Source organism: Mauremys mutica, chromosome 3, assembly GCF_020497125.1.
Source record: "Mauremys mutica isolate MM-2020 ecotype Southern chromosome 3, ASM2049712v1, whole genome shotgun sequence".
Taxonomy (NCBI): domain Eukaryota; kingdom Metazoa; phylum Chordata; order Testudines; family Geoemydidae; genus Mauremys; species Mauremys mutica.
In genome coordinates, this window is record NC_059074.1 from 95,951,283 (window position 1) to 95,963,539 (window position 12,257).

Consider the following 12,257-nt stretch of genomic DNA (forward strand, 5'->3'; position numbering starts at 1 on the left):
TGGGCCTTCAGGTGGGAAAGGAAGGGCAGGGGGCCTTGGGCCCCCCCCCTTGTTCTGCCACCCCTGCATCCAGAGTTGGAAGTTACATCACCAGCTTGAATGTAGACAGACTCCATATACCACACTAGGGTTGCCAGGCATCTAGTTTTCAATCAGAATGCCTGGTGAAAAGGGACCCTGGTGGCTCCAGTCAGCACCGCTGACCAGGCCATTAAAAGTCCGGTCAGCCCCAGACAGGCTGGAGCTTGGGAGGGTGTTTGGGGTGCAGGTTCCTTGCAGCCTTCACCTCAGGCACCTCCTCGGAAGCTGTGACGTGTCCCTGTGGCGCCTGCGTGCGCGCACACAGACACACGCACACTAAAACCTACTCCTGACTTCAACAGAACCAGATTTGACCATTTAAGGAGAACAAGATTTGTCTTCACCAGCCTGTTCTCAAATCCAGATCTGGGAACAATAGGTATTTTACATTCAGTTTAAATGTCCTGTACTGAGTGCCCAGAGAAACATACAGCAACATAAGCTTAAGATATTTTTAAAGCACTTACTGATCATTTTGGAATTTGTACACTTAAAAACCTGCTAACTGAAAATTTGTTTAACGTATGTATAACCCATGTTATCACACTGTGGCTCTATCTAGCAATAGAACATGTATGGCAGTTTGAGTCTGCTACTCACACAGCCAGCAAATATTCTTTAGCTCAAATGGTAGACACTCAAACTTTTCTGTGTAAAGGTCCCAAATTCAATCCCTGTAAGCAAGGCATATGGCTGGGTCACTAAGTGATAACATTGCAAGTTCCTGACAGGCATAGGCAGAATAAAACCCTGAGTTCACCCAGAAATTCCAAGACTACAGTCTGATAATCTGATTTAAAAGCACAGTGCCATCTAATGACGAAGTAGTTGGCTGCATTTATCATTCTACTATTATTAATTATCTGCATTATCATAGCACCTAAGAGCCTCAGTCATGGACCCTGTGGTGCTAGGTGCTGTAAAAACAGAACAAAAAGACAGACTCTGCCTTAACAGTAACCCACTGATATTCACAGATCCCATACATTTTTGTTCTACTCAGTGATCATTATGGTTTCATATCGATCTCCATTCATAAATTTAAAAAAAAAAATCTACAAAAGGAGGTGTTTAAGAACTTATTGGCTCCTGTTGTTTATTCCTTACTTTGGGTTACCATCATATTTGTGACTTCAGAGTTGGTTGATAGATGACTGATGTAATCAAGAATTGTGGCTAAGCAGCACAACTGAAACTCTTAAAGATCAGGTCATTGTGCCCTAGGGTGACCAGACAGCAAGTGTGAAAAGATCAGGACAGGGGGTGGGGGTAATAAGAGCCTATACAAGAAAGACCCCAAAATTGGGACTGTCCATATAAAATCAGGACATCTGGTCACCCTATTGTGCCCTGCCCCTTCAGTGTCACAAGTAACAAAAATGAGAGAAGGTTTAAAAGAAAAACCACCCTAGAAGTGATGTACAGCCAGAACTATTCCCCCATGTTTTCAGAGCTTCCTGTGAAGACTTGTTTGATCCTTAATTCAATGCTATTGCTGATTTGGTGAGAATCGAGAGAGAAGCAGCATACAGGTGTTTAGGGAAAGCCTTGGGCCTGTGCCAGCAGCCACTGGATGATTCATAGAGGAGATGCAGAGTGGCAACAAAAACACCTTCCTCCTGGTACTCCACTGAGTTCCCAGGGAGCTGGCTGTGCGTGACAGAGCAACAGCATAGTGTCCTGAGATAAACCCCACCATACTTGTGACTTCAGAAAGGGGTCAAAAAGACAGCTGTCCTATACCTATATTCCCCCCTCATCTCACACGCGGATGATCTTACAAAAATAAAACACATGCACAGTGTTACTGTTACAAACAGCTACCTATGAACTACATCCTTTGAGGGCACCACTCATAACGGTATTGATTTGAAAAGCCACCATGCGCACTCTCTCACTCACACACACGAACATAACTGCACTAATATCCAGCAACAGCCTGGGACAGAGTAAAATTGAAGCACTTAGAATCATAGATACTTGCTTAATACCTAAATCCAACACTTTATAAACAAACAGAAAAAAAGAAGTTTTCCTCAGTCGGAACACCACCCCCCAGCTTAAAGTGGTTTCCATCATGTACAGGGTTTACAGTTTTGTTCAATAGCTTTCAGCACCCTCACTATACAAATTGTTCCAACACCCCTACAGCAGGATGGAAGCCAGTGGAGGCCTATATAGCTTTAACAGACCCTAGGCACTTCTCAAACGGAGAGTGTAATTTCATGGTAATAATTTGTTTAAAGTGTTGCTGATTGCTTTCTATTTCTCCCTAGCTAATGACTTTTACACCTTTCTACTGTTGATTTTATATGAGCTGCTATGGCAATTACTCTGCAGGAGGATGTTTAGACAACACAGATCCTTTCATCTGACTGCTAAAGCCTCAGAAGAGACAGAGACCTGAAAAGATCCTTTTCATCCCCCCCACACCCCCTCGTTACAAAACACTATTGTAGTAAATTGCTCTTCTTGCAGGGCACATATTAGAGCACAGCTTCAGCAGTGGCAATTTACTGTTCATAAATTGTCTACTGGTTTGAATCAAACTTCAGAAAAGCAATAAATTATGAGACTGTTTTGATACCAAAAATTGCCAGAATGATTTCTACTGAAGAACCATTTCAAGATATTGCCATTCAAATATCATTCCTTTAAACTGCCAAATGAGTTCTATATTTCACCAGCAAATCTAGCATGTGCCAAAGGAAGAATTTTGCATGCATAATTCTGGGCATACATGGGATAATATCGACAGGGATTATGGCACTCTTTTCTGCTCCCCCCTCCTTTTCTTCTCTAGCACCAGCCCTCAGTCTCACCTATCTGTATTTCGTATCCGTTCTAGGGATGGGCCTGACCCATGATGTTCAGATCCAGATCCAAATATTCCCAATGTTTGGGAGGGCTCGGGAGAATTTTGGTTTGGCCAATTATGAATAGATGCCATGTTTCCGTGTATATCCAAACTTCCCTCAAAGTTTCCTTCTGCATCTCATCTGACCTCTCGTTGTGTGCTAAATACTTGCAGGCAATCAGCCCAGAGACACTGATTCGAAGAAGAGTGGGAGAAGTAAACCGACAGCAAAGACAAAAAGCCATCGGACAGGGAGCTCTAGGGCATGTTCTTAACTATAGTGGTCACATTTCCATTGTAACCTTGTGTTTTCAGTCAATCAACTTCTGAAACATTCATCTGTAATTTACATAGCTGACAAATGAATAAAGGCAATTATCAATCTCCATACAGAACCATTTGGGGAATGTTCTTTTTCTACCAAGTTTGTACAATATAATCTGAATAATGAGATTTTTTTCAAATATCTTATTAATACCACTGAAATGCAAACGGAAAAAAAATCATGAAGGACTTACTAATAGGGCAACATGGAAAAAATCCTCAATGAGCCCATCAGACACTGCTAAGCACAGCTTCCTACTTTTACCTACAGTCTGTAGCATAGTCCCCTTTGACAGCTTCTAATTGTACATTTACTTTGGGCATAGATCATATACAGATTATACGAGTTCTCAAAAAATGTAACGGGATAAAAGGACAAAGGTAGCATTTTTAGAGAAATCAGTTTCATATTTTTAGTTGTCTAGAATTATCAAAACTTTATTAAACTGCAGGTAATCTCAGTCTTCTAGAGCATCCAGCGTCATAGCATTTCCACCACTGCTCATCTTCCATCTGTGTATCAGTGGCAATATTCTGTAGTTTGTCCCTGTGACAGGCTGTACCAAGCCTTCATAGTCCTACCACACTCCAACTCAGGAAAGGAACCATGAAGGTGGGTCATCCAGGCCTGCCTAGAGAGGTTGTATAGAAGCAGCCATCAGAGCCCAGTTGGCTCAGATAAAGAGGAGCTGCAGGACCGAGCTGGTCAGTTCCTGTCTGGGACCAGAGGAGCGAAGAAGGGTGCTCCTTGCCAGGCATAGGAGTTAGAGAGAGAGAGAATCAGAAGACAGGTATGGGCAGCATTTGCATTCAGTAAGTAAGAGGATCTGAGAACTTAACCCCTTTCTCTTCACCCTTCTCTCAGGGCTGACATGGGAAAAAGGTCCAGGGAATAGCAGCAGTGAACTGGAAGCAGCAGTATGCAGCTGCTATTTATAGGTTCCCTGGGTTGGAATCCAGAGAAGTGGTCAGGCCTGGGTTCCCCCACCAGCCACTGGCCAAGCGGTCTAAGCCCTGAGCAGGCAACAAAGTTCCTTTAGAGGCCTGAACCAAAGTCTGAATTTAGAGGGCCCAAAGATGGGTCTGGAGACCCTGATGAGGAAAGACAGTTTGTTCAACTCTTTGCTACTCTGGAAGGAATCCAGTTTTGATTGTGTAATTTGTCTGGAGGGCTGAGCCACTGAAGACCCACCTAGTGAAGTCAGCAAGCTCCAAAAGGGAGCCAGAACAGAAGTACCACACCCAGTCACTAGAATGCACTCTGGAGGTGAGTGCCTTCATTACAGCCCCTGATTGAAAACTACAGCTTACACACACACATATATATCAGAAATACTAGTATTTCTACCTGTTGCATCAAACTTGTACAGAAGACGTGTCCTTCTACACATCCAGAATTCTATTCTAGTTTTCACCTGCATCTCTGAACACAACCCTGCTAAACAAAAGGCAGATATAACTGCATTCTTCTCGATGAGTGTATACATTCTATATCTCTTAGAAGTAGTGTTACATGCAGCTTGACCTCAAATATAGACTTATAATGCAGTTCTCTAGTGAGTTTTATCTTGCTGCTAAAAATCCCAGAGGTGTTTCCTTATTCCTCACAGTCAGAGGCACCCACTCTGTGGGTGTTCCATGGCTGGACAAATGGGAGGGAAAAAAAATGGTGGGTGCTTAGCACCCACTGGCAGCCCCCACCCCAGCCCCAATCAGCACCTCCCCTTCCCCCAGCACCTCACATGCAACCACAGATCAGCTGTTCCACAGGGTGCGCTTGGGGGAGGAGGCAGGGCAGGAAGAGGCAGGGCCTTGGGGGAAGGGGTGGAGTTGGGGGGGGAAGCACCCCATGGCACATTAGAAAATCTGTGCCTGTGCTCACAGTTAGCCCTCAGTTTCTGTTCTAGGTGGTAAGAAAAAAACCCACTGTCAATTTCCCTGTAAGTTACTCTTACATGCTTGTTTCACATAAGCAGGAGAAGATCCAGTGCAAGAACTGTCTATCAAGCTAGTGAAAAGAGATAGCAGAACTAACAGCATTATGCACTTAACACTTGGAGTAGTTGAGAGTGATTTATGTACCTATCTAGCTACAGGAGTGAACTGTTATGCTGTTACTTGCATTTTCTTTACCAATAAGCTCATAAACAATATCCTGTCTAGGCTTGACAAATGTGGGGGCGCACACATTTTCTAGTCTTATGAGGCGAGAACTGCAACCAGTAAGGGACAAAGTAACTTTTGAAGATCTGCTAAGTTATGTGGATAAAAGAAAGGCAATCTTACACTGCCTCTTATAACCTGAATTACACTGACTAGTGGAGAATACAAATTCAAACCCTGAGATTTATAATGGAAACTGCACAGGCTAAACCAGGGGTAGGCAACCTATGGCACAGGTACTGAAGGCAGCAAGCAAGCTGATTTTCAGTGGCACTCACACTGCCCGGGTCCTGGCCACCAGTCCGGGGGGTTCTGCAGTTTAATTTAATTTTAAAAGAAGCTTCTTAAACATTTTTAAAACCTTATTTACTTTACATATAACAATAGTTTAGTTATATATTATAGACTTCTAGAAAGAGACCTTCTAAAAACATTAAAGTGTATTACTGGCATGCAAAACTTTAAATTAGAGTGAATAAATGAAGACTCGGCACAGCACTTCTGAAAGGTTGCCGACCCCTAGGCTAAACAAAGAGGATACTTGTCTATTCACATAGATCTCACATTAATTGAAACGTGACAGACTCTACAAATTCTCCACTCTTCTTTAATGTTATCAAATGCAACTGCAATTTCCTCAACCAACACTCAACATTTATATAATCCATGACACTATCCACGTGACCACATTCCATATGAAAGCCCTGCACAGTAGCACTCTACAGTCAAAGCAGATTCTTTAAAAAAAAAGGGGGGGGGATGGGGGTTATTGAAGTTAAATTATCTGTTTTTCCACAGATTAGAATAACCACCATTGCTGAGATGCATGCAACTTGGGTATTTGTCTTGGACATCTAGGTTGAAATTTTCAAAAACAATCAGCATTGACCTAATTCTGCTCCTTCTGAAGGTCAACGCTGAGTGTTTTTGAAAATCCTTTTCTGATATCTTGGTTAATCATAAAACCCCTGCTCCATATTTATGAGATGCTTTCCCAGGGATAGCCAGGGTTGTGAGGCACCTCGCCACCATCTGCCCTTATCTGAAGTCTTGTCTGTGCCCGCTGGGAATCAGCTCCCTGAAACTACCAGCCTCTGGCAACAAAAGTACTGCCTGCCAGGCCTCCATAGGCCCTACTTCGAATCACAGAATCATACTCTCTCTGTACAGGTTAGCGATAGGCACACACCAACCTGGACACCTGGAGAATTTGCCTCTAGAATGCCCAGTCTCTGTTCCACTGAACATGCACAGAACTCTGAAACTACTCCCTTGGGAATAATGTACACACCAGCTTGCAAGATTCAAGTCAGGATCACCACTCCACTTAACACAGAGATTATATAGTTTTCTAAGTACTATCTAGTGAAAACATGAATAAGTTTATCAAAGAACAGAGGGTTCAAGTGATAGAGCGAGAATATTGGTAACAAATGGTTGCATATAAAACAAAATCATAATATGCTTTCTGGATCCTAAACTTAACTCACAAGACATTCCCCTATCTCCTACAAGATAGCTTACCCCACATCCTTTTCTTGGCATTTTCAACCAGTTTGGCTGAGATCCCTTCTCATAAGACCCCCAGTGACTTGTCCTCACAGACTGTAGAAATAACCTGCACCCCAGGTATAGTTTCCAAAAGTTCATTGTTTTAATCCTAAACAGGATTACCCCTGCTGCTTTTGGTTTTTCCCTTCTGCACAAGCAATCTATTGATTAGCCTTTTGCTAAGACTATAAATAGGGTGACCAGGTGTCCAATTTTTGCCCAGAACACCCCGTCGAAAAGGGACCCTGGAGGCTCCAGTCAGCACTACCGACCAAGACATTGAAAGTCCGGTCAGCGGTGCTAAGGCAGGATAGTCCCTACCTGTCCTGGCTGGCATAGCACTGCACCCCAGAAGCAGCCAGCAGGTCTGGCTCCGAGATGGAGGGGCCAGGGGGCTCTGCGCACTGCCCCCACCCCAAGCACTGTCTCCGCACTCCCTTGGCTGGAAAAGGGGAGGCAGTGCCTGCAGGCAAGAGCAGCACATGGAGCCTCATGAGCCCCTCTTCCCAGCTCTAGACCTGCTGGCTGCTTCCAGGGTGCGCTGCAGTGCCAGAGCTCCCCTGACGGGAAGCTGCCCAAGGTAAGCCCGTGCCCCAACCCCCAAACCCTTGCCCCAGCTCTGAGCCCCCTCCAAACCCAGAGCACCCTCCTGCACCCCAAAGCCTTCATCCCTGACCCCATCCCAGAGCCCTCACCGCCCTGCACCCTAACCCCCTGCCTCAGCCTGCAGCCCACTCCCACACTCCAAATCCCTCAGCCCCAGCCTGGACCCCCCTCCTGCACCCCAAACCCTTCATCCCCAGCCCCACCCCAACTCCCTGCCCCAGCCCAGTGAAAGTGAGTGGGGCAGGGGGGAAGAGAGCAAGCCACTGAGGGAGGGGGAATGTAGTGGGCAGGGCCTTGGGGAAGGGTGTTCAGTTTTGTGCGACTAGAAAGTTAGTAACCATAACTATAAATGGACAGCCATTGTGAATCATACTCATAATTCGCACATGACCAGCCAGAATAAGTGCGCCTTCCCCACTTCCTGTCAGGGGTACGTGCATCACCTTTTAGATCTAGAGAACATAATTTTCAGTATTTAGACATAACTTCACATGTTTTCTGTACATCCATGACCAGTGTGACACAGCTTTCATTACAGACCTTGCGTTACATTCTTTGGTGGACTAGTAGGTAGATGCCAGATCCAAGGGATTCCTGTAACTCTTATGTACTGCTCTGCCAGTTGGCATCAAGAAGTCCTCAAATTACACATATGCCAAACCAGAGCTTAAATAAGGCATCTGAACAACAAAGCACAGCAGTTGAGCATTTACTCACAAGAGTAGCCTCATGACTTTCATGTTGACCAAAGTGAACCACTGCACAATTCACCCTTTCAAAATAAAATAGCAAGTGTCATACCCTGCCATAGTACCAAACATTAGCAACCTCTATTCTGAAACAGAGGGAGTTCTCTACTGACACTTGACATGCACAAGTTATTTTTTTTCCAAAATAGAGAAAAAAGTTTAGTCAAAAATTTCAAACTGAGTTGTCTGGGTGTCCAGTTCCCTCAGGGTTTGAAATGTTCTGCCAAGTGATGTAAGAAAGGAGGCTTACTTAATAATAATAAAAAAAAAAAAAAAAACCCCAACAGACATTTCAAGTTGCAAACTCTTCAAAAAGTACTAAATTCCCATTTGTAGGAGTGAGACTTAGTCACTCAGGAGTCCTAAGTCTCATTAAAAAGTCAATGAAATTTAGACTTTTCAGGACAAAGTTTTCAGAAGTGCCTAAGTGACTTAGGTGCCTGAGTCCTACATTCAAAAAGCTTTACGGGCAAAGGACATACTTGCAAGTAAGTATGACAAGCTCTTAAGTGCCCAGGTTCCTTTAAAAACTAAGAATTATATTCCTAAAATCACTCAAAATTATATCCAAAGTCCATTTTTACCATATACTAGATTCTCCATAACCAGTCATTACAATTCATAGGGGATTCAGGCTTCCAAGCTTTTACTGTAGTTTGGTTCCCTGCTAAAAATAACATTTTTACAAACATGTGTGTGTATTTGCATTCACTATCTCAGTATTTACACTGTCCAAAAACAACCTTGTATGGGGAAAACTCAATATTTCTCATCCCAGTGGTTTTTTTTGATCATTTATATAATTTTCTACCAATAATTCTGTACTTTGGGGCTGTATTTTGCAAGTTATAAGGTTTCCTTCCTCATTGCAATTTCTTCAACATTACTTGTGAGATAATTTTATGGCCCTGCCATGGGGTTCACTCACCACTAGCATACCTCCTTGGGGTTACATCTGGGGGAAATCAGCTTCTTTCAGGTCAGATGCCCCCTTTCTGATGGTTGCTCACACCACATCCCTCTTCACTTTTTCAGGACTTGCGGTGCTCTCGCTCTGACAGAGCTCTCCATCCAGACCAGTGTATAATCCTCCCCTTCCGTAGTACCAGACAAATGCCTCATGCCCCTCTAGACAATCTTCCAGTCCAAGACCAGGTCCTGTACAACTTTACCAGCAGCTGGTAGAGGAATCTGGGTCCATCATCACTCTGGGATCCAGCCCAGCGATCCTACATCTAGCAACTACAGGATACTTCCTCCCAGACCTTATTGCTATTTCCCTGGACTCCTTTCTTATGCCCTTCTCTATCTTCTGGGTCTACTAGCCCCAATTCTCTCCTCCCAGGAAGAATCTGTAAACTGCTTCTTTCTTCAGCATCTCACTAGCCTCACACACAAGACCCTTCTCCTAGGGAGTAACTACAAACTACTTCCTCCACAACCCTCTTCTGTTCCCAGCTTGCAGGCTTTGTACAAGCTCAGGCTGCCTCTGTCCAGCTGGGCTTCATCATCAATCAGCCCATGAGTCCCTGGCTCTTCCCAGGTGCAGCCTGTCAGGTTAATTGTCCTAACAACCTGCTGTGCTGTGTGGACACCGCATCACAGGCCCATAATCTTGTAAGGGGTATAATAGAAACTCTGTAACATATATTGAGCATCTATCTGGCTGCAGGTGGAGCACTGTTCTTGGTGTACACTACTATCCCATTATTCCTCTTTCATTGGGAAATCAGAGGTTTTGGCCCATTTGTACTTATAGTTAATTTTGTTAGTTTTATTCAAACTATGGAAGCTTTTATATACTCTACCTGCAATCACTTTTCACTGAGAGTCCAGAAATAAAATAGTCTGAATCAGCCATTCCAGGAGCTATTTGTCCTTTTTTCCCCTCTGTGGCAAAACTATGTAACTGAAAATATAAGGGGAATTACAAAGTGTCTTCCTGTTTCTGGTAGATATTGTTTAGATATTGTCCCAATACCTAAAGAAATACTTTGCCTCGGTCTTTAATGAGGCTAATGAGGAGCTTAGGGATAATGGTAGGATGACAAATGGGAATGAGGATATGGAGGTAGATATTACCACATCCGAGGTAGAAGCTAAACTCGAACAGTTTAATGGGACAAAATCGGAGGGCCCAGATAACCTTCATCCAAGAATATTAAAGGAACTGGCACCTGAAATTGCAAGCCCATTAGCAAGAATTTTTAATGAATCAGTAAATTCGGGGGTTGTACCGTACGACTGGAGAATTGCTACCAGAATTCCTATTTTTAAGAAAGGGAAAAAAAGTGATCCGAGTAACTATAGGCTTGTTAGTTTAACATCTGTAGTATGCAAGGTTTTGGAAAAAATTTTGAAGGAGAAAGTAGTTAAGGACATTGGGGTCAAGGGTAATTGGGACAAAATACAACACGGTTTTATAAAAGGTAGATCATGCAAAACCAACCTGATCTCCTTCTTTGAGAAAGTAACAGATTTTTTAGAAAAAGGAAACACAGTGGATCTAATTTACCTCTATTTCAGTAAGGCATTTGATACGGTTCCACATGGGGAATTATTAGTTAAATTGGAAAAGATGGGGATCAATATGAAAATTGAAAGGTGGATAAGGAACTGGTTAAAGGGGAGACTACAATGGGTCATGCTGAAAGGTGAACTGTCAGGCTTGAAGGAGGTTACTAGTGGAGTTCCTCAGGGATCGGTTTTGGGACCAATCTTATTTAATCTTTTTATTACTGACTTTGGCACAAAAAGTGGGAATGTTCTAATAAAGTTTGCAGATGACACAAAGCTGGGAGGTATTGCTAACACAGAGAAGGACCGGGATATCATACAGGAAGATCTGGATGACCTTGTAAACTGGAGTAATAAGAATAGGATGAAATTTACTAGTGAAAAGAGCAAGGTCATGCATTTAGGGATTAATAACAAGAATTTTGGTTATAAATTGGGGACACATCTGTTGGAAGTAACAGAGGAGGAGAAGGACTTTGGAGTATTGGTTGATCACAGGATGACTATGAGACGCCAATGTGATATGGCCGATAAAAAAGCTAATGCGGTTTTAGGATGCATCAGGCGAAGTATTTCCAGTAAAGATAAGGAGGTATTAGTACCGTTATACAAGGCACTGGTGAGATCTCATCTGGAATAATGTGTGCAGTTCTGGTCTCCCATGTTTAAGAAGGATGAATTCAAACTGGAACAGGTACAGAGAAGGGCTACTAGGATGATCCGAGGAATGGAAAACCTGTCTTATGAAAGTAGACTGAAAGAGCTTGGCTTGTTTAGCCTAACCAAAAGAAGGCTGAGGGGAGATATGATTGCTCTTTATAAATATATCAGAGGGATAAATATCAGGGAGGGAGAGGAATTATTTAAGCTTAGTACCAATGTGGACACAAGAACAAATGGATATAAACTGGACACTAGCAAGTTTAGATTTGAAAGTAGATGAAGGTTTCTAACCATTAGTGGAGTGAAGTTCTGGAACAGCCTTCCAAGGGGAGTAGTGGGGGCAAAAGACATATCTGGCTTCAAGACTAAGCTTGATAAGTTTATGGAGGGGATGGTGTGATGGGTGTGATTTTGGCAATTAATTGATCTTTGATTATTAGCAGGTAAATAGGCCCAATGGTCTGTGATGGGACGTTAGATGGGGTGGGATCTGAGTTACTACAGAGAATTCTTTCCTGGGTGCTGGCTGGTGAATCTTGCCCACATGCTCAGGGTTTAACTGATCGCCATATTTGGGGTCGGGAAGGAATTTTCCTCCAAGGAAGATTGGCAGAGGCCCTGGAGGTTTTTCACCTTCCTTTGCAGCATGGGGCACGGGTCACTTGCTGGAGGATTCTCTGCACCTTGAGGTCTTTAAACCATGATTTGAGGACTTCAATAACTCAGACATAGGTTAGGGGTTTGTT

The 12,257-nt window shown here is 43.3% G+C and overlaps 1 long non-coding RNA gene across 1 annotated transcript in view; it reads right to left on the reverse strand.

Moving 5' to 3' along the window:
* The window catches only part of LOC123365871, a 51,611-nt gene extending 41,839 nt beyond the window's left edge, over positions 1-9,772 (reverse strand). Inside the window, exon 1 of the long non-coding RNA XR_006577803.1 lies at positions 9,260-9,772. This is a non-coding gene — a long non-coding RNA (uncharacterized LOC123365871). The remainder of the gene's footprint in view (positions 1-9,259) is intronic.
* Positions 9,773-12,257: the final 2,485 nt, after the last annotated feature.